The sequence below is a fragment of the Bufo bufo genome, chromosome 4 (assembly GCF_905171765.1).
Source record: "Bufo bufo chromosome 4, aBufBuf1.1, whole genome shotgun sequence".
In the NCBI taxonomy this organism is placed as follows: domain Eukaryota; kingdom Metazoa; phylum Chordata; class Amphibia; order Anura; family Bufonidae; genus Bufo; species Bufo bufo.
In genome coordinates, this window is record NC_053392.1 from 580,526,101 (window position 1) to 580,546,532 (window position 20,432).

At 44.2% G+C, this 20,432-nt stretch overlaps 1 protein-coding gene and 1 long non-coding RNA gene across 2 annotated transcripts in view; one reads left to right on the top strand and one right to left on the bottom strand.

Annotated features, from left to right (window-relative positions):
* The window catches only part of HHAT (hedgehog acyltransferase), a 366,627-nt gene that overhangs the window by 180,484 nt on the left and 165,711 nt on the right, over window positions 1-20,432 (top strand).
* LOC120999471 lies at window positions 1,818-19,857 on the bottom strand. The gene is made up of 3 exons (XR_005778533.1): window positions 19,845-19,857; window positions 8,772-8,776; window positions 1,818-1,944 (listed from the first exon to the last, which is right to left on the bottom strand). It is a non-coding gene; the product is annotated as an uncharacterized LOC120999471 (long non-coding RNA).

Here is a 20,432-nt window from a genome sequence, read left to right on the forward strand (position 1 = left end):
GAGGAGGGGTTTGATGTGGGAATTAAAGGGGCAGTATAGCAGTATAATAGTCCATGGTGTCTCAACATATAGTGGGCAGTAAGGGGGTGGGGTTGTAGGGACAATATTGGGGCATAACAGCCCATGGTATCTCATCTTCCTCTCAGGTGGCAGGTGGAGACATATTGAGTAGTGATCTCCACAGTGGACTCCTCTTCTCATTGAGCTTCTTATTAACCAGGGGGCCGCCAGGAGACTCCAGGAACCCCATAGTAGCTGTATGGTTTACCTGTATGATACATATGCCTATGTTCTTATGGTCTGTAGATTTGAAAGCCCCAGCACAATGTAGATATCAAGCTCTTGTTAAATTGAAGCTAAATTTTAATATGTCTAGTATAAAAAGAAGACGTTCTGTAATATATTTGTTATATTTTTTGTGCGTCTTCCCATCTCCCCCCTCTGAACTATCGGCCTGAGCAACTCCATAAGAACTATAATTACTAAGTCCTTTTTGTAGTATCATTTTTACAGCCCCGACTTCTTCAGAGACGATAATGCAGAAGAAGGATGACCTGAAGATGCTTGTGTGGCTTACGTAAGGAACCAAGAGCATTATTTAACATCTAAAATTAGAAATCTTATGAACCCAGTGGAAACTAATTCAATTTCCTATACAAAGTGCAGTAATTAGAGCCCTGCTTGTGGAAAATCATGCAAGTGCAAACTAGAAGATAATATTCTGGTGCCATGGAAAATAATTTGTCACCACAAGAAGTGAAGATTTCTGTATTCTTTTGTGCCTGCATTACTTTTCTTCTAAGACTATTTTGTATCCTTATATTTGATGTAGGGAGAACATCGAGGAGCAGGAGGTTGCTATGAGGAATGGAGGTCTCATGGCTAACTAGCTTGTTTGTGCTCAAGAGGATGGGCATGGTGCCAAAGGATGTATCTTATATGCTATAAGTGGTCCAAAATATAGACAGTGCCAAAACGGAGGGGTACAAAAAGCAAAACTTAGTACCTGGGGAGGAAGAAAGTGTGGTGAGGTGCAAGGAGTAAGGCTACTTTCACACTGGCATTTTGGCTTTCCATTTGTGAGATCCGTTCAGGGCTCTCACATGCGGTCCAAAACAGATCAGTTTGCATTCTAATGCATTCTGAATGGAAAAGGATCCGCTCAGAATGCATCAGTCTGCCTCCGTTCAGTCTCCATTCCGCTTTGGAGACGGACACCAGAATGCTGCTTGCAGCGTTTTTGTGTCCGTCTGATGAAACTGAGCCAAACGGATGCGTCCTGGCACACAATGTAAGTCAATGGGGACGGATCCGTTTTCACTGACACAATCTGGCACAATAGAAAACAGATCCGTCCTCCATTGACTTTCAATGGTGTTCAAGACGGATCCGTCTTGGCTATGTTAAAGATAATACAAGCGGATCCGTTCTTAGCGGATGCGGACGGTTGTATTATCTGAACGGCTCCGTCCATGACGGATCCGCACAAAACGCAAGTGTGAAAGTAGCCTAACTTCTATTGATGTATGTTATAGTAAATACTTGTATTCTCCTTGAAATAACAATTCTGGATCTTCTTTTCTTAAGACTATGCATTATGCCGACCCTCTGTTAAACCTGCTAGAAATTTATCAGTAAATTGGCAGCTGAATTTTTCCAGATGGGGACATGTCCCTACAGACTAACCCTACTGACACACCCCTATGATAAGTAGAATAGTGAAACCCAGTTAATTTTTTCATACATTTCTAGCAAGAATAAAAGAGAAAAGGGACAGACATTTCAGAAGGGGTTAGAGGTCGTAAACGTTCGGAGGCAATTTTTTTTATTTTTTATGATTGCATTTTACTCATTTTGGGCTAAAAATAATTTTTTTCAGTTGGTCTTTATGAAAATATTGAGCTATTCTGTCAAAAAGGGTTAACTGTTTTTCTAGCTGTATGACTGGTACTTTCACTTTCACTTTGTGCCATCATCTAATATATTTTTTTAAACTCAATATACAGGTTTTTTTAATAGAATTTTTGGCTTTTTTTTTTTTTTCTTTTTCATTCCGGCATTACTACATTACTATGCCATTGCAAATTAAATACAAAATGTGGTCCTTCTGTAGCAGTGAGCACAGAGAGATAAAGCTCCTATATTGATAGGGATTCCATTGTCGGTTTACTGCTGCTGTGAGGGGAAGATGTTTTCTGAAGGGTAATCCTCATTAGAATTGTCACGGGGTTCCGAAGGTGCACTCGGTCTCCCATTGCCCGCAGAACTGTTGCTTAGCTTTTGGAATGAGGTTCTGTGTTTGACCTCATTCCCAGGGCGGCTTTACTAGCTGGGTGGCTCCTTGCTCCTAAGTCTGCCTTGAGCGCCGAGCTGATCACTCGGTGCTCGACTGGTTGGTCTGTCGGTCATGTGACGCTGGCCACGTCACATGACCCTCACTCCCCACTATAAATACAGGCAGCCTGCTGGCTACAGGTTGCCTGTTAATTTCTAGTTTCCTGGTATTTGTTGGACTGCTGAATACTTACCTGATCCTGTTCCTTGACCATCCTTTTGCCTGATCCTCCTGTACTGCGCATCCGTCCTGGTATTGTGACCTCGGCTCCCACCTGACTACTCTCTTAGGACTCCTCTTGTACTTCTCTGCTCTCCTGGTATTTATGACCCCGGCTTCTCCTGACAATTCTCTGCTTGCTCCATTTGTACTTTGCAGCTTTCCTGGTATTGACTCGGTCCGTTCACGTCCTGTTGTTTGTCTGTCTGTCATCCCTGCACTTACTCCAAGTTAGGGATTGCCGTCCAGTTGTCCCCTGTCATTAGGACTCGCGAGGCAAGTAGGCAGGGCCTGGGGTAAGGGTGGAGCGCAGTGGTCACTTCCCTTCCCCCTGTGTGTGTGTGTACGCGACCGTTACAAGAATAGTAGGTGTAGAATAACAGTGTGACAGCTCTATTGTTCTTACTACAGAAGAACATTGTATTGATTAGTGTAACGTGTGATGCTCTAATGGAGTCACTCATCTTCCTTCCCTCTCTGGTCTCAGTGAATGGTCTGACTGAGAAAGTCTAGCAAGGCAGTTGGCTGTGCTTGGCTGTGCTTCAAATAAAGGAGGAAGTGAAAGAGCCAGGACATGTAGTAGAATACTTGGAGTGACTTCAAAAAATAATTTCCCAAAAAACATCCATCCATTTTTTGTAAAAAAATAAATAAAAATACTGAATATTCACATATAGGCTGTTAATATGCAATTAAATCATTTTGATAATAGTGTCCCCATTAAATGAAAAAGTATAACGATATTGATATTGAGTTTGTAGCCCACTCACACTTCCTCCTGCTCCCAGGATCTGTGCTGCACGGACTCCACATGTAAAAGCAGAAAACTAAAGTAGCAAATAGTCCAGCATCTCAGAATCCAAAAATATTCATGAAAATCCATAACGCTTGGTTGCAAAAAGATCCAAACAATGCCTACGCGTCCAGACAGCTTCCGTGTCCTTACTCGTGGCACTCCTCATTCATGGTACTGCCCTGAGTCAGGACACAGAAGCTGTCCAAAACGCCTAGGCAACCACTTATGTATGGATTTTCATGAATGTAGCCCCGGTTTATAGATTTATGGAGGTGCTGGCTGCTTTCGTCCTAAAACAGCACCGTACCTGTCCATGGCTGAGCTGCAGTACCACACACAACCTGTGGTCAGGTATGGCACTTGTTTTGAAAGAAATCTTCCATGTTTTTCTTATCCTGAACTATCTCTTTAATAGTTTATATGTTTAATTTGGATATTATTTAGGATAGACCATCAATGTACGTTCATTGGGTGTGTTAGAGATGTGTGAATTTTATTCTATATTTTTTGTATCTCTAGGAATGTAACTGGTTAATTTTAAGTTGTCATAAACTTCTTCTTATCTCAGGAGCCTCCCCCCTCCCCTTTCTGCTGTTAGTCGAGCTCTGTCTATGCAATGCTATGAGGAGAAGGGGGGGAGCAGAGAACTGTGCTGTGGGCAGTGTGAAAGGATGCCAAATCCAATCCCTTGGCTGGATGAATATGATACATACATATTACTCACTGCCTATAGAAGAACACCTCTTTGAAGTGTCATATATGACGTGTGCAGTATTATTGTTAGGATAGACGCCATTACAACATGGCGACGATAACCAGATGTTTAGATTAGTTCACATTCCAAAGTAGTGCACAGTGCGCAGATGCTAGAGTGTTATCTCTTCTTCTCTTATCTCTTCTTCCTTTTGAATAGAGGGAGACGTGGAAAGTAGTCAGGCGGCACTGCATACACTGATCACGCCATGTTTAGACCGAGCCAGGTGCAGTAGGAAACACTTCTCCACGTGGTGCTCTGCAGAGAATAATGTGTAGTAGACGAATGGCAACTTGAGGGGAGGAAATGAAAACAAAGTTGCGGCACTCACCGAAGTGTATCAAAGGTGTTCTTTTATTGTGGCTTCCTTAGCAGGTAGCAGAAAGGATCCGGGGCGGACACATAGTTGCAAGCAGCGACGGCCGTTTCGCGCGCTAGGACGCGCTTCCTCAGGCCACTGATTACGTCATTGCGCATACGTGCGCTTTATGCGAAATGGGTGGGGGACGGCCGACGTCGTCAGCAAGTATCTCACTCCCACGGATGTGACGTGATAAAATTACATACAAAACAACAGGTATAAATGCAATCCAATGGTTAATTGAGCCGGAAATGAAAAAAATAATAGAGAAAACATATAGATAAGGGACAGGTATTACATAATACATATAGGGCTAGCGGCAAAGTCACAACTCTGTGACGAGATAAAGATGGAATAGCTGGTTTGGACTACGGTAATGATTTAGAATTCCTTGATATAAATCAAGGTCCTCAATATATGTATAAGGCCTAATCAGGCAGGCAAGATATTTTTTGTAAAGGGGCAGAGGGAGGAACCCTGCTTCTACACGGGAAAGACAAATCGCAAAAAGTCCGTCAAATATGAGCGCATGTAATTTCACAAAAATACAGACATATCGTTTCTGTCGTTCATTCCTATCGCATGCATGGCCTCTGTGCGCATGATCCACCTTGCCTCCCTCTGCAGGAGCAGGCGATGCCGGTCACCACCTCGAGGGATGGGGCGGACATGCTCTATACCCGCAAAGGAGAGGCAACGTGGATACGCGTCATGGGCCGTGCGGACATGTTCAATGAGGCGTGGACTGCCTTTACCTGATCGAATAGAGCCGACATGTTCGCGAATGCGCTCAAAGAGGGGGCGAATTGTCTTTCCAATGTAGAAGCGTCTACAGGGACAAAAAACCACATATACAACATAGGACGTGCGGCAATTAATGAAGTCCCGCACTGTGTGTGATACACTGCCTATTTGTAGATGCCTAGAGCAGACATTGAGTGCGCAAAAGGAACAGTGGCCACATCTAAAATTGCCCGTCGGTTTTTTCAACCAAATTCCATCTCTGGGTGAAGAAAAGACACTTCTAACTAATTTGTCTTTAATTGTAGGGCACCTTTTAAATGTGACCAGTGGTCTGTTTTCAGTGAAGCTATTAAGAGTGGGGTCTCCCTTGAGGAGGTCCCAATTTCGATTTATGATCTGCCGAACCATTTCGGCAACCGGACTATATTGAAAAGCAAAAGCAAAACGGGGCGGTTTAGTACTGTTGCTTCGCTCAGTGAGCAAAGAATTGCGTTCAAGTGCAGACGCTTTTGAAAGGGCTGCGGAGACTTCTCGCGGTGGGTAGCCCCTATTAATGAGCCTAGTTCTAAGCTCTCCAGCTTGACGAAGAAAACCTTCGTCCGTGTCGTTTATTCTTCGCAAACGGACGAACTGCCCGTATGGGACTGCACGTATGACTGAAGCTGGGTGGAAGCTGGTCTGGTGGAGGAGCGAGTTTGTCGCTGTCGGTTTACGGTAGCCACAAGTGTGTATCGCTCCATCTTTTACCGTGACATGTACATCTAGAAAATCCAAAATTTCACCACCAAAATTGATGGTGAACTTCATGTTCATGCGGTTACATACATTAAGATGGTCGACAAATGCACGACACGACTCCTCGCTCCCCGACCAGACCAGAAAAATGTCATCCACATATTCTTAAGAATAGACTAATGTGGCTCACATAGGGGTTATCCACCGCGAAAATATACGTCTCCTCAAATACCGCCAGGTACAGGTTGGCGAATGTGCACGAGACGGGTGTGCCCATAGCCGTACCTAGTACCTGGCGGTACCACTGTCCATCAAATTGGAAAACATTGTTGGACAAAACAAGGTCTAATGCCTTGTGGACAAAATCAATAAAAACCGCACTCTTATTGCTTCTACTCAGGACCGTGTCAATTAACCATTGGATTGCATTTATACCTGTTGTTTTGTATGTAATTTTATCACGTCACATCCGTGGGAGTGAGATACTTGCTGACGACGTCGGCCGTCCCCCACCCATTTCGCATAAAGCGCACGTATGCGCAATGACGTAATCAGTGGCCTGAGGAAGCGCGTCCTAGCGCGCGAAACGGCCGTCGCTGCTTGCAACTATGTGCCCGCCCCGGATCCTTTCTGCTACCTGCTAAGGAAGCCACAATAAAAGAACACCTTTGATACACTTCGGTGAGTGCCGCAACTTTGTTTTCATTTCCTCCCCTCAAGTTGCCATTCTTCTTCCTTTTGAGCCAATGAAATAATGCCTGGGCCTCAGAAAGTACTGCCCTTTTCTGAAGATGTATATACCGCTTACTTTCTGTAATAAAGTAGAGATTGCATTGACCATCTATGTGTCAGCGTCTAGTCTCTCAGCCACGCGTGGATATTAACCCCTGGGGGGTACTTTGATTCGGAGCACCAGAGTGTATCTTAAAGGCTTTAATTAAAAGCCGCTTTGTCAGGTGTCCCACCAGAACTTAGGCTGCACTGCTTGCTGGACCACCCCTGCACTGCAGTATCGGTGTAGCTACATTTGGACAAGTGTGGTTGGTCCTGCTACTGCACATGAGGGTGGTTAAGCTGCAGTAGCACCGCCACACTCCTATGGCGTATAGTGAAAAGGCTCCTTTAACCAATCAACCCAATATCCTAAAAAATCCCCCTTGGTTAGTAGAACCGAGCCCATACTTTATAAGTAGCAGCCTTAATTTACAGGCAGCAGCGGTGGTGCTCGTATAATTTCCCCTGTTTGTATGTATCTCTATCACAGCCGTGACTAACGCATTTCACTTCCTCGGATTCCCTCTTCTCAAAGAGACTTTAAAAAGTAGTATCAGTTTCGGATTAGTCCCCCGTTCAGTAAAGAAGAATCACGGCTCGGCTTCTCAGCGATAAACAAGATAAAACGTCGGGGCTCTAATTACTGTGACTCGTGTCTCTATGTTGACTGAATGTGCTGTGATCAGATAGCACACATGACATTTCCTGCTCCCGCTCCTTTCCCACAGAGGAGACATTACCCTCCCCTTCCCTCTTTCTCTTAGAATTTCTTCCGAAAATGATATTTTATGTTTATTGAAACAAAAAATTCTGTCAGAATATATCATTATGATTAGTGGAGGGACTTTGTTTTTTATATTTTTGAATCTGATGTCTCACTTATGTGCTGTTTATATGCGGAGTGTTTGGAAACAGTTCAGTTCTGTGACTGAGAAATAGTTAAACCAATTAGCCCGTTTTCCCATGACTCCAGGGTAGATCCTAAATGGCTTGGATTTGAATATTGAGGACCTATCCTCAGGATAGGTCACCAGTATCTGATTGGTGGGGATCCGACTCCCGACATCCCTGTGCCTATCCTCAGTTTGAAGGGACAGCAGCACTTGGACAAGCTTTATTGTATACCAGGCACAGCGCCGTACATTCTATAGTGGCTGCGCTTGGTATTGAAGCTCGGTCTCATTCACCTGAATGGGACTCAACTGCACAAAGGTCATGTGACCAAAGGATGTGAAGTCACAGGCCAAGGATGAGACTATGGAGGTCTCCCGAGTTCCGTGGTCTCTGCAAACAAGGCACTAAAAAGAGTTTGCAGAGATTTTCTTTCTCTCCAATTGAAGCGCCTTCTTTGCGGGGGAAAAGGCAAATAAAACATCATTTTTTATCCAAAAGTTAAAACTATAGGCAAATGAGCCTCTGGGAGCAGTTAGGCCCCTTTCACACGAGCGTGATGGATTAGGTCCGGATGCGTTCAGGGTGCGTTCAGTGAAACTCGCACTATTTTGCAAGCAAGTTCATCAGTTTTGTCAGCGATTGCGTTCAGTTGTTCAGTTTTTTTCCCCGCGGGTGCAATGCGCGTGATAAAAAACTGAAGGTTTACAAACAACATCTCTTAGCAACCATCAGTGAAAAACGCATCGCACCCGAACTTGCTTGCGGATGCAATTCGTTTTTCACGCAGCCCCATTCACTTCTATGGGGCCAGGGCTGCGTGAAAAACGCAGAATATAGAACATGCTGCCATTTTCACGCAACGCAGAACTGATGCGTGAAAAACAACGCTCATGTACACAGACCCCTTGAAATGAACGGATCAGGATTCAGTGCGGGTGCTATGCGTTCACATCACGCATTGCACCCGCGCGGAAAACTCGCTCGTGTGAAAGGGGCCTAACACCTAGAGACTCTGCTCTGTCTGCAGCTGCCGCGTGCTCTCCACTTGGCCCTGTCAATCAATGTGCGGAGGGCACGGCAGTTGCAGAGAGAGCAGAGCCTCCAAGTGTAATGGTTACGCCCCCGTTCCTCCTAGAGGCTCATTTGTATATAGTAAAACATCCTCTTTCTCGGCAGTGCGGGCACATATGAACATGGGACCAACACAGATGCCTTCAGCTGCCAAGTGCACATGTAACAGGTCAGACAGTGTCATAGGTACAAATCTGCTGACAGATGCCCTTCAAAGAGGAAAAAAACAGAGGGTCACCGCTGAAATCCTAATAAATATGCAGCACAAGGTGCCCTGTTATCCCCCCAAATGTAGAATATGCAAAAAACACAAAAAAAAGCCTTCGACGATGGGATAATAGACTCACACAAAAAGAACATTTTCCGACCTGACAACCACTTTAATATCTGAGAAGATTCTCTCTGATTTTCATCCATTCAGCGACTGTTAGTTCCTGGCCTTCGACTTTGTAAAATGACATACGATGTTTACTCGAGTGGTCATATCTGGTGTGCTGTTCTTCATATTGTCCTTATTGAGAAGCATTTACAGCCTCTAATGATTCTTGTTCAGTTTTCCTGGGAGTGATTGTCCTGGGAAAGTCACACATGTCCCCGGAACCACTGTGTTATCGGTATATAAACAGTGATTACTGTGTATCTAAGATTGCAGATGAGCAGATATTGAACTGAAGGATTTGTAGCTCTGGCCCTATGTATCACAATCACTGTAGCCTGACTGGACTTCATGTAGTCATGACCACATGGATCTTTTATTTATTGGACATAGACTTCATGAACGCGACCATGTGTTGTCCCTGTTTTTAAATGATAGCACGCTGACCCATACAAGTCAATGTAGCTATTCACCAATCCGTTGCTTCCACGGATCCAAGAATCTAAGCGCAGGTCCTATTCTTGTGCTTTTTCTGGGATGGGGATCGGGCTTTCTATTGATGGAAAATAGAAAAAAACACAGAGATGTGAACTGTTTTTCAAAGATCTGTTTTTGCGGACTGAAAATTGGATACAGCCAAGTGCACGAGGCCCTAATCTGTCACCAACATTTCCAAAAATGGCCTACAGTATCTTTGACTATATTTCCGTATGCCATGGTCACCTCAGAGAAGCCCTTCTGTTTTTTTTGTCTTACAACTTTTGGGCAATAAGGACTGAATTGTCACTTAGCCGGGTGGATACTCTACCACTGGTCATACACCTTTTGGCAGCCTAGTAAAGTTCTAGAACATATAATTGATTACATACCTTCCTAGTGTCATATATCCTGCAGGAAAGTCCCAGATTCTGTGTGCAGCGTGGGGAAAGTCTCGAGAGAGGATGGTGTTGAGTGGGAACAGTTTTTGGCTTTGGTGCTGGGGCTTGCCGGACTCCTACTCCATACTGATGAGGAGCAAACACCCTGTCCCAAGGGTAGTTGACTCATAGGGAGCCACTTCCAGAAATTGGCACTAGTGAGACTAGTCCTCTTTTTCTGGGAGACACCTCTTTACATATTTTTTTCCCATGGAGCGTTGGCTCTGAGTCTCCTTGAAGAGCATCTGTCACCTATTAAACCAGGCATACTGCCTGGTAGGGTTTATCATAGTGAGTGCAACAACCCATCTCTTGCTGCAATCAGCTGTTCTTTTGCAAACAAATTCATACTTTTATTAATATGCAAATTAGGTGATCTGAGCACCGAGGGGCTGGACTAGCATCTAGGAGCACTGAATCACCTCCTCCTCCTCACTGCTCCTATACCAGGTCCTGAAATCTTGCACATGCACCGGTGACAGTACAATAGGGGCATGTACAGTTTAGATCTCACACCAGGAACTGCCAATAAGATCTGAACTGCACATGCACTGAAAATATAGTCTCTGGTACATGCGTAGGATTTCAGGACCAGGCATGGATGCCTGGTCCAGTGAATCATTGGGGCGGAGGAGTAGGTGAAGTGGTGCTCTGAGGGTCTTGGCTAGCCCCTTTGTGCTTTGAGAACATCCATTAACATATTAGGAGTGTGAGTTTCTCTGCAGTGGAACATCCATTTGAAGCAAGAAAGGACATGTTGCACTCACCATAACCAACCCATACTAGGCAGTATGCCTGGTTTTAAAAGGAAAGCCTGTACCTCCTCTAGGCTGTGTTGGGGCACTTAGCATCCTTATATAGCATGATGGGAACAGACTCTTAGCTGGTCTGTAATTACCATTAGTCATTGATATAGGTTCTGTAGTCTATATCAGTGGTCCCCAACCTTTTTTGTACCAGGGACTGCTTCCAAGCAAAATAATTTTCCCGTAGCCCAACGGTCTCCTCCACCAGCGAGCAGACGATTGCCGGAAAGGAACGCTTCCTTCCCGACTCGTTCCTTTTTTCTCAGTTTTGCATAGCTCACTATGATGATGTCTCCTGACCACAACTTCTTTCTGCATAATTGAACATACCTATTTAGTATTAATGCCTTCTTTTATGCCCCTACTTAGTAATCATCCCCATTCAGGCCCCAGTAGATATAATGCCCCCCCCCCCCCCCAGTAGTGCCCTATGTACATATAATGCCCCCCAGTAGTGCCCTCTTCAAATATAATGTACCTCAGTAGCAGCCTCTCTACATATAATGCTCCTTCAGTAGTGCCCTCTTTATTTATGATGCCCCCACAGTAGTGCCCTCTTCACATAAAGTGGTGGACAACTGGGGTCCTAGGTTCAAATCCAACCAAGGACAACATCTGCATGGAGTTTGTGTGTTCTCCCTGTGTTTCCTCCCCCACTCCAATGACATACTGATAGGGAAAATAGATTGTGAGCCCCATTGGGGAAAGCGAGTGATGATAATGTTTATAAAGCGCTGTGGAATATGTCAGCGCTATAGAAGTGAGTAAAATAAATAAAAATAGTAGCCCCAGTAGGGACGTCATTACATAAAGTGCCCCCCAATGAGGCGAAACGGCAGTGCGCAGGAGCCAATAGTTCCTGTCCCCACCATTCAACTCCAGCGCTTCCCGTGGACCAGTACCAGGTGATCCTCTGCCCGGTACTGGCCCCGTGGTTGGGGACCGCTGGTCTATGTGATTCCACAACTACAAAATGCTAATGTCCTTGACTTTGTTCTTCACTGTCCATTACAAGGGGGGCACTGGGGAGAATACAGTGCACCTGTCTCTATAAGCATTGAGGGGGGTCTTCTCCTCCAGTACCAGGGGTTATCTTAATTTTATACAGTTCTCTATAGAGATCAGAGCCCTGTACTCTTCCTGCTGTCAGTGCAAATTATACTTGTAGGCGCCCCAGGCGGCGATGTTTTTTAGCCAATGACATGATAAGTAAGCAACCATAAAACATTAAATCTCAGTCATTCATAAGACATACAGTAAATCTGGAAGGGACTGTGCGCAGTTATGGGAAGTTTCTTATAATACTATAATACATATTCTGTCATTAAAATTGTAATAACAAAAGCAGAATGTAACTAAAGATCCAGTAGGGATCAATCAGTCTATATCTTGCTGTGATAGAAATGAAGGACTCAACGAAACTATGCTGCAAGCTGCTGCGAGAGCCGATATCTGTGCTCAGTGATGTAAAGGAGGACAGTAGGGGGCAGACTTCCTGGAACAGTCAGGGTTCAGATATTTTTGATCAAAATGTATTTGCTAAGAACCTCACATTTACTTATCATATCAAATGTGTTATTAGTCTATATATGGATTTTGCATTTAGAGCTTTTTAGAGCTTTACTGTTATGTTATGTTTTTCTATAACAGTCAGGGTTCAGAAGACACAAACAAAAGCCACTTACCCCCCAAAGGCCCATTGTTCACACATGTAGAGGAGAACACTGCATTAAATACTAAGCTGTTGGCGCCCTCTTTAAGAGGTTCTCTATGTTGGGGCTGTTAATTGTTTTTAAAGATCCCCAATCTTCAGATCAGACCCCCATATCAGACCTCAGATCAGACCCCCATATCAGACCTCAGATCGGACCCCCATATCAGACCTCAGACACCCATATCAGACCTCAGATCAGACCCCCATATCAGACCTCAGACACCCATATCAGATCCTCAGATCAGACCCCCATATCATACTTCTGAATAGACCTCCATATCAGACCTCAGATCAGACCCCCATATCAGACCTCAGAACAGACCCCCATATCAGACCTTAAGATCAGACATCCATATCATACCTCGGATCAGACCTTGGATCAGACCCCCATGTCAGATTCCAATATCAGACCTCAGATTAGACCCCCAATATCAGACCAGACCTTAGATCAGACAAAAAATAACTAACTAGAAAGTCTGTGTACAGATCCCGGAGCAGGCCACAAATGTTGCAAAGAGGAAAACCCAGCACTTGGAAATCTCCAGATAAAATCTATACTGTAATGAATTGCGTTAAAAATGGTCACTGCAAACTTGGTCTACGCGTTTTGAACTGAAAGTTTCTAATCATGACCGACACGATTAAGAACTTTCAGGTTGAAACTCGTAGACCGACTTTGCTGTGACCATCCATTTGGCATGTTCTCATGATATATTTTTAATGCAATTTATAACAGTGTGGATTTTCTCTATGGATGTCGACCACTGGAGGGAGCCACAGTGCAAATTACGACCGATATTCTGTATCAACCACTACAATCAGCATCAAATGCACTTTGAGGTCTCTCTTTACCTCTGTTCAGACAAAAAAGGCCTGGTGACTTCAATCAATTTTCTTAATCCGTTTATCAAAACTTTGATTTCATGCAAGTCAATGTGAATATATCATTGAGTGTCCATTATATCCTGTGGACATGGTTGGCTAACGCAGACAGCGTCCTGGAGAGCAAGCGCCTGGACATCTGACCACTGGAGAGAGTCTCGGAGGTCACTATGGTCTGACTGGTGAGGCCTAAAAAAATAAAATTGGATTAGCGTGTTAAAGGGATTATCCCATGATTAATATAAAAAATAAAAAAGCAGACATCATATGGTGCATGAGTCTCTTTCTAACAAAGCTAGAACCAGCCCTGTATCTCACGTGGATCCAGAGATCTTCCCATTCATTGCTCCAATTGCTCTGCTAGATTTATTTCAAGCTGACAGCTCAGGGGGCATGTCTTTTATACTGCAGCTGGTAGCAGTTGAAGGGTGCATGTGCTTTCATCTCAGTCAGCAGGACAGAGAAATTAGAGACAAATGGAAACAGCAGGTGGCGCTATACAGATAGATTTCAGTAAATAACATGGAATTACAAAAGTATTCAGATCCAGGTGCTTGTTTGAAAAATGAATATTTTTTTGTGGGACAACGCCTTAAAGGTGTATTCCCATCAACAGTTTTCATACTTACCTGCGGCGAGCGCGACATTCACTTCCTGGATTCGGCTGGGCGGGCTCAGTCAGCTTGATTGATGTCTTCCCCCGGCCGGGCTGCGCGCTGTCTTCATCGCGCACACCGCCGCGCATGCGCCATGGTGACTTATTCCTGGCCTGTATAGTACAGAGCCGGCGTGCGCGTTCGTGGCTCTGTACGATACTGGCCAGGAAGAAGTCATCAAGGAAAAGATGAGTAAAGAGAACATCTACATCAAAGGAGACATCATTGGATGTAAGAGGTATGTAGGGCTGTATAGCAAGTACAGCAAAATGCGGTATGGGGGGAGGGGGGGGACTTAGAGAATTGGGCCATATTCATTGAGGCTTGTGCCCCGGATCTTTTTTGACCCTAGCAATGCCCCTGACCTCCACCCATTCCACTATGCCCCGCCCACGGACACCGTGACTGGCATCTCAACAGCAGCAGCAGAAAGTAACGTCATGTTCTAGGTGGTTGATAGACCGGCAGGCTTAGCGGCTACTTCCTGCCAAGCTAAACCTGTCTGCAAAGATCGGCCATGATGAGAAGGTCATAATAGCATATCTGTGTGATGTCACCGTGTGCTGGGAAGGCTGTTACTGGAAATGCAGTGGTAGGAAGGAAAATATTACTGATAGCAGCCAAAGGCTGTGTATGATACTGCCGGCTGAACCACTGTATCTAAGCTTATCATGTGTAATACTCCCTGCTGAACCACTGTATCTAAGCTTATCATGTGTAATACTGCCTGCTGAACCACATATCTAAGCTTATCATGTGTTATACTGCCTGCTGAACCACTGTATCTAAGCTTATCATGTGTAATACTGCCTGCTGAGCTACTGCATCTAAGCTTATCATGTGTTATACTGCCTGCTGAACCACATATCTAAGCTTATCATGTGTAATACTGCTTGCTGAACCACTATATCTAAGCTTATCATGTGTTATACTGCCTGCTGAACCACATATCTAAGCTTATCATGTGTAATACTGCCTTGTGAACCACATATCTAAGCTTATCATGTGTAATACTGCCTGCTGAACCACATATCTAAGCTTATCATGTGTAATACTGCCTGCTGAACCACTGTATCTAAGCTTATCATGTGTAATACTGCCGGCTGAACCACTGTATCTAAGCTTATCATGTGTTATACTGCCTGCTGAACCACATATCTAAGCTTATCATGTGTAATACTGCCTGCTGAACCACTGTATCTAAGCTTATCATGTGTTATACTGCCTGCTGAACCACATATCTAAGCTTATCATGTGTAATACTGCCTGCTGAACCACATATCTAAGCTTATCATGTGTAATACTGCCTGCTGAACCACATATCTAAGCTTATCATGTGTAATACTGCCTGCTGAACCACTGTATCTAAGCTTATCATGTGTAATACTGCCGGCTGAACCACTGTATCTAAGCTTATCATGTGTTATACTGCCTGCTGAACCACATATCTAAGCTTATCATGTGTAATACTGCCTGCTGAACCACTGTATCTAAGCTTATCATGTGTTATACTGCCTGCTGAACCACATATCTAAGCTTATCATGTGTAATACTGCCTGCTGAACCACATATCTAAGCTTATCATGTGTAATACTGCCTGCTGAACCACATATCTAAGCTTACCATGTGTAATACTGCCTGCTGAACCACATATCTAAGCCTATCATGTGTAATACTGCCTGCTGAACCACATATCTAAGCTTATCATGTGTAATACTGCCGGCTGAACCACTGTATCTAAGCTTATCATGTGTAATACTGCCTGCTGAGCTACTGCATCTAAGCTTATCATGTGTAATACTGCCTGCTGAACCACATATCTAAGCTTACCATGTGTAATACTGCCTGCTGAACCACATATCTAAGCTTACCATGTGTAATACTGCCTGCTGAACCACATATCTAAGCTTACCATATGTAATACTGCTTGCTGAACCACATATCTAAGCTTATCATGTGTAAGGGCTCATGCACATGGCCGTGCCTGTATTGTGGCCAGCAATATACGGGCACCGGACGTGTGCCCACTGTATGATGGATGCAGAGGAAGGTGCCCCTCCCGAGACCAGGCTCTGGATCCGCCACTGCATGCAACTGGTACCACGACCTAGGGCTATTAGTGAGTTCAGCTGTCTACCACTGCTTGTACAGAGATGACCACTCACAACCAGTCAGAGACTTCTCTAATGTACATCTGTGGCAGAATAGTCAAAATGAAGCTTAAATCTACAGTCTTTGCATGTCTACACGCAGTCTGCAAGCAAGCAAGCTTCAAGCTGTCCGCCATCGTACAATCTAAACGTGTTATAAAGCCAACACAAAAGATTAGAGAGAACTTTGAGGCAACCAATGAAGAGTTCAGTGACAATTTAAATGATTAATGGCAAAGAACTGAACACTATATAGCAGCTCTTTCACGCTATAACAATGATGCACCAAAGTTAATCACAGCGTTGAATCGTTTAACTAACGCCTATGTCCGCTATCAGCGACTGTCTGCAAAGTACATCACCTTTCTGAACGATTCCGATTTTGATGATGCCTCAGAGGAGTTGAGAGAGAGAAAGGATCTCTTCCAAGAGAAGGATGCCTTAGTACAAGACACTAAGAGTAAGGCAGAACTCTGCATCACATACTTGCATGAAGTAAGATCCCATCGATCAATTTCAACCAAATATACGCTTTCATCTTCTAAAACCTCTCGTTCCGGAAGGTCGGCGTTACATGACAAGATTATAGATATCCGGGCAGAATCAGAGGAAGCCAGTGTAAGAAGTTCCTTTGCTAAGAATGAGGCAGAAATGGCAAAGAAGAGAGCAGAAATGGAGGCTGAGAGCGCAAAGAAGGAGGCAGAAATGGCGCAGATGGAGGCAGTGGAAGAAGCCCAACTAAAAATTCTACAAACAGAACGGGAAGAAGCAGCTACCTTAGCTAAACTGAAGGTCTTCGAGCAAGCATTAGGCTAAGGTACCGACCTAGACTGTTTCATCCCAGGAGAAGTGGAAGACCCAGCTGACCGTACTGCCAGATATGTGCTAAGGCAATAATCGCCTGCTCCTCCTGCTAAATCGCATGTACCAACGCCACTTCTAAATCACTAACAGGGTGAACCCACAGAGCACCAGATATCGTCACCCACGATAACAAGGTAATTTCTAGCTTCGAGCCAACTGATCCTCCAAAGACTAAACCACAGCTTAATCCTTATGCCACATCATACTGTCCTGATCAATCTCAGGCTTATATGCCAGAGCGTCTACATGCCCCAGAGACACCACAGTGCAATCCAGCAACAAGCAATGGGAGATCAGACATGTCTGACTTTGCCAGATACATGATGCGCAGGGAGCTGATAAACATTAGTGTCTCAAAGTATGATGACCATGCTGAAAACTACAGAGCCTGTAAATCGACCTTTAAAGCAGTAATCAGTGATCTTAACCTCACTGCCAAGGAAGAACTTGACTTGCTTGTCAACTGGTTAGGCCCAGAATCTGCAGAACGCGTAAAGACATTAAGAGCATTTCATGCAGGCCACTCAGAGGAAGGACTCGCTGCAGCATGGGAGAGACTTGAACAGACCTATGGCAGTTCTGAAGCTATAGAAAGCGCCTTATTCAGGAGACTTTAAGCCTTCCCAAAGATAACTGGCAAGGACAATCGCAAGCTCCAGGATCTGAGCGACCTACTAAAAGAATTAGAATTGGCTAAAATGGACCTACGTCTGCCAGGACTGAGTTACCTTGATACTGACCATGGTGTCAATCCAATTGTGTTGAAACTACCGAACGGCATGCAAGAAAAACGGGCAGACCAGGGCTCCAGATACAAGAGAGAACATAATGTGTCTTTTCCCTCTTTCTCTTATTTTTCCAGATTCATCAGTGACCAAGCTCGGAAGAAGAATGGTCCCAGTTTTGACTTCACAGAATCCACTCTACCTGCTTTATCCTCATGCTCAATGTATGACAACACAAGTGAACGTAGAGACTTAAGGGGAACAGTATCTGTTAGGAAAACAAACATCCCACTTATTGCAACCTCCACTACTAGGAAGGATACCCCCGTCCTTAAAGAAAAGGACCTAATTGCATGTGCCCTATCCACAAAAGACCTCATCCTTTAAAAGAATGTCGTGGGCTCAGGGCAAAGACTTTGCAAGAAGGCAAAGAGACACTCAAAGAGCTTGGAGTGTGTTACAAGTGTTGTGCTTCGTCAAATCATATGGCAAAAGACTGTAAAGCTATCATCAGGTGTGCAGAATGCAGCAGTAACAAGCATGTTACATTATTGCATCCTACTTTGCCTCCAGACAATGCACCATCTCATGCCGCAACCACCACCGTCACACTTCATGGTGGGGAGCCACCGGCTCAAGAGCTAGCTACAACGACTGTCTCCTCTTCCTGCATGGAGATATGTGGCAAGGAGACTGGTTCCAAGTGCTGTGCAAAAGTGTGTTTGGTCAGCGTCTACCCAGAAGGGCAATCTGAAAAGGCCACCAGAATGTACGCCATTATACAGGGTGGGCCATTTATATGGATACACCTTAATAAAATGGGAATGGTTGGTGATATTAACTTCCTGTTTGTGGCACATTAGTATATGTGAGGGGGGAAACTTTTCAAAATGGGCGGTGACCATGGCGGACATTTTGAAGTCAGCCATTTTGAATTCAACTTTTGTTTTTTCAATAGGAAGAGGGTCATGTGACACATCAAACTTATTGGGAATTTCACAAGAAAAACAATGGTGTGCTTGGTTTTAACGTAACTTTATTCTTTCATGAGTTATTTACAAGTTTCTGACCACTTATAAAATGTGTTCAATGTGCTGCCCATTGTGTTGGATTGTCAATGCAACCCTCTTCTCCCACTCTTCACACACTGATAGCAACACCGCAGGAGAAATGCTAGCACAGGCTTCCAGTATCCGTAGTTTCAGGTGCTGCACATCTCGTATCTTCACAGCATAGACAATTGCCTTCAGATGACCCCAAAGATAAAAGTCTAAGGGGGTCACTGGATATGCTAAATTGCTACATGATGATGTGTTTCCCTCTTTATGCACTGAAGCTGGCACGTTCCCTGAGTTTTTCCAGCAAGATGGTGCACCCACCACCACATTATGGGTGTCAGGTCTGAGCATTCCTAGATGAACAGTTTCCTGGAAAGTGGATTGGTTGTCGTGGGCCAGTTGAATGGCCCCCAAGGTCTCCCGATCTGACCCCCTTAGACTTTTCTCTTTGGGGTCATCTGAAGGCAATTGTCTATGCTGTGAAGATACGAGATTTTCCGCACCTGAATCTACGGATACTGGAAGCCTGTGCTACCATTTCTCCTGCGGTGTTGCTATCATGTGTGAAGAGTGGGAGAAGAGGGTTGCATTGACAATCCAACACAATGGGCAGCACATTGAACACATTTTATAAGTGGTCAGAAACTTGTAAATAACTCATGAAAGAATAAAGTTACGTTAAAACCAAGCACACCATTGTTTTTCTTGTGAAATTCCCAATAAGTTTGATGTGTCACATGACCCTTTTCCTATGACAAAACTAAAGTTGGATTTAAAATGGCCGACTTCAAAATGGCCGCCATGGTCACCACCCATCTTGAAAAGTTTCCCCCCGCACATATACTAATGTGCCACAAACAGGAAGTTAATATCACCAACCGTTCCCATTTTATTAAGGTGTATCCATATAAATGGCCCACCCTGTAGATGAACAAAGCAATAGGTTTCTGCCGAAACCTAAATTCTTTGAGATCTTTGGCATAACGGGGGAAGCAACACCATACACCCTCAACACTTGTTCTGGTCGTGTAGAGACTTATGGCAGAAGAGCCACTGAATACCTTATCTCCTCCATTAAAGGGAACGTTCATATACCTTTGCCAACATTAATTGAATGCGACCAGATACCTGATGAAAGAGATGCAATTCCTACTCTAGAAGTTGCATATCATCATTCCCACTTGAAACATCTAGCTAGTGAGATTCCTCCTATGGACATGAATGCTGACGTCCTACTCTTACTTGGGAGAGACATTTTGAGTCCACAAGGTGCACCAAGAATGCAACGGTCCTGACAACGCCCCATATGCACAGAGACTCGACTTAGGCTGGGTGATTGTGGGCGATGTATGTATAAATAAGAGCCACAAACCATCTCAAGTGAACTCCTTCAAAACTTTTGTGCTCAAAAATGGTTGCACAACTCACTTTAAGCCATGTGTTCATCATTATGAGGTAAAGGAAAAGCTTTCTAACCTCCTTAAGGCACCAGACATCATTCCTACCCTTTATGACAACTTAGGAAGATCAGTGTTTTGTTCGACACCAGAACACAACAAATTGGCCTTGTCCAGGGATGATAAAGAGTTTATCAAAATAAT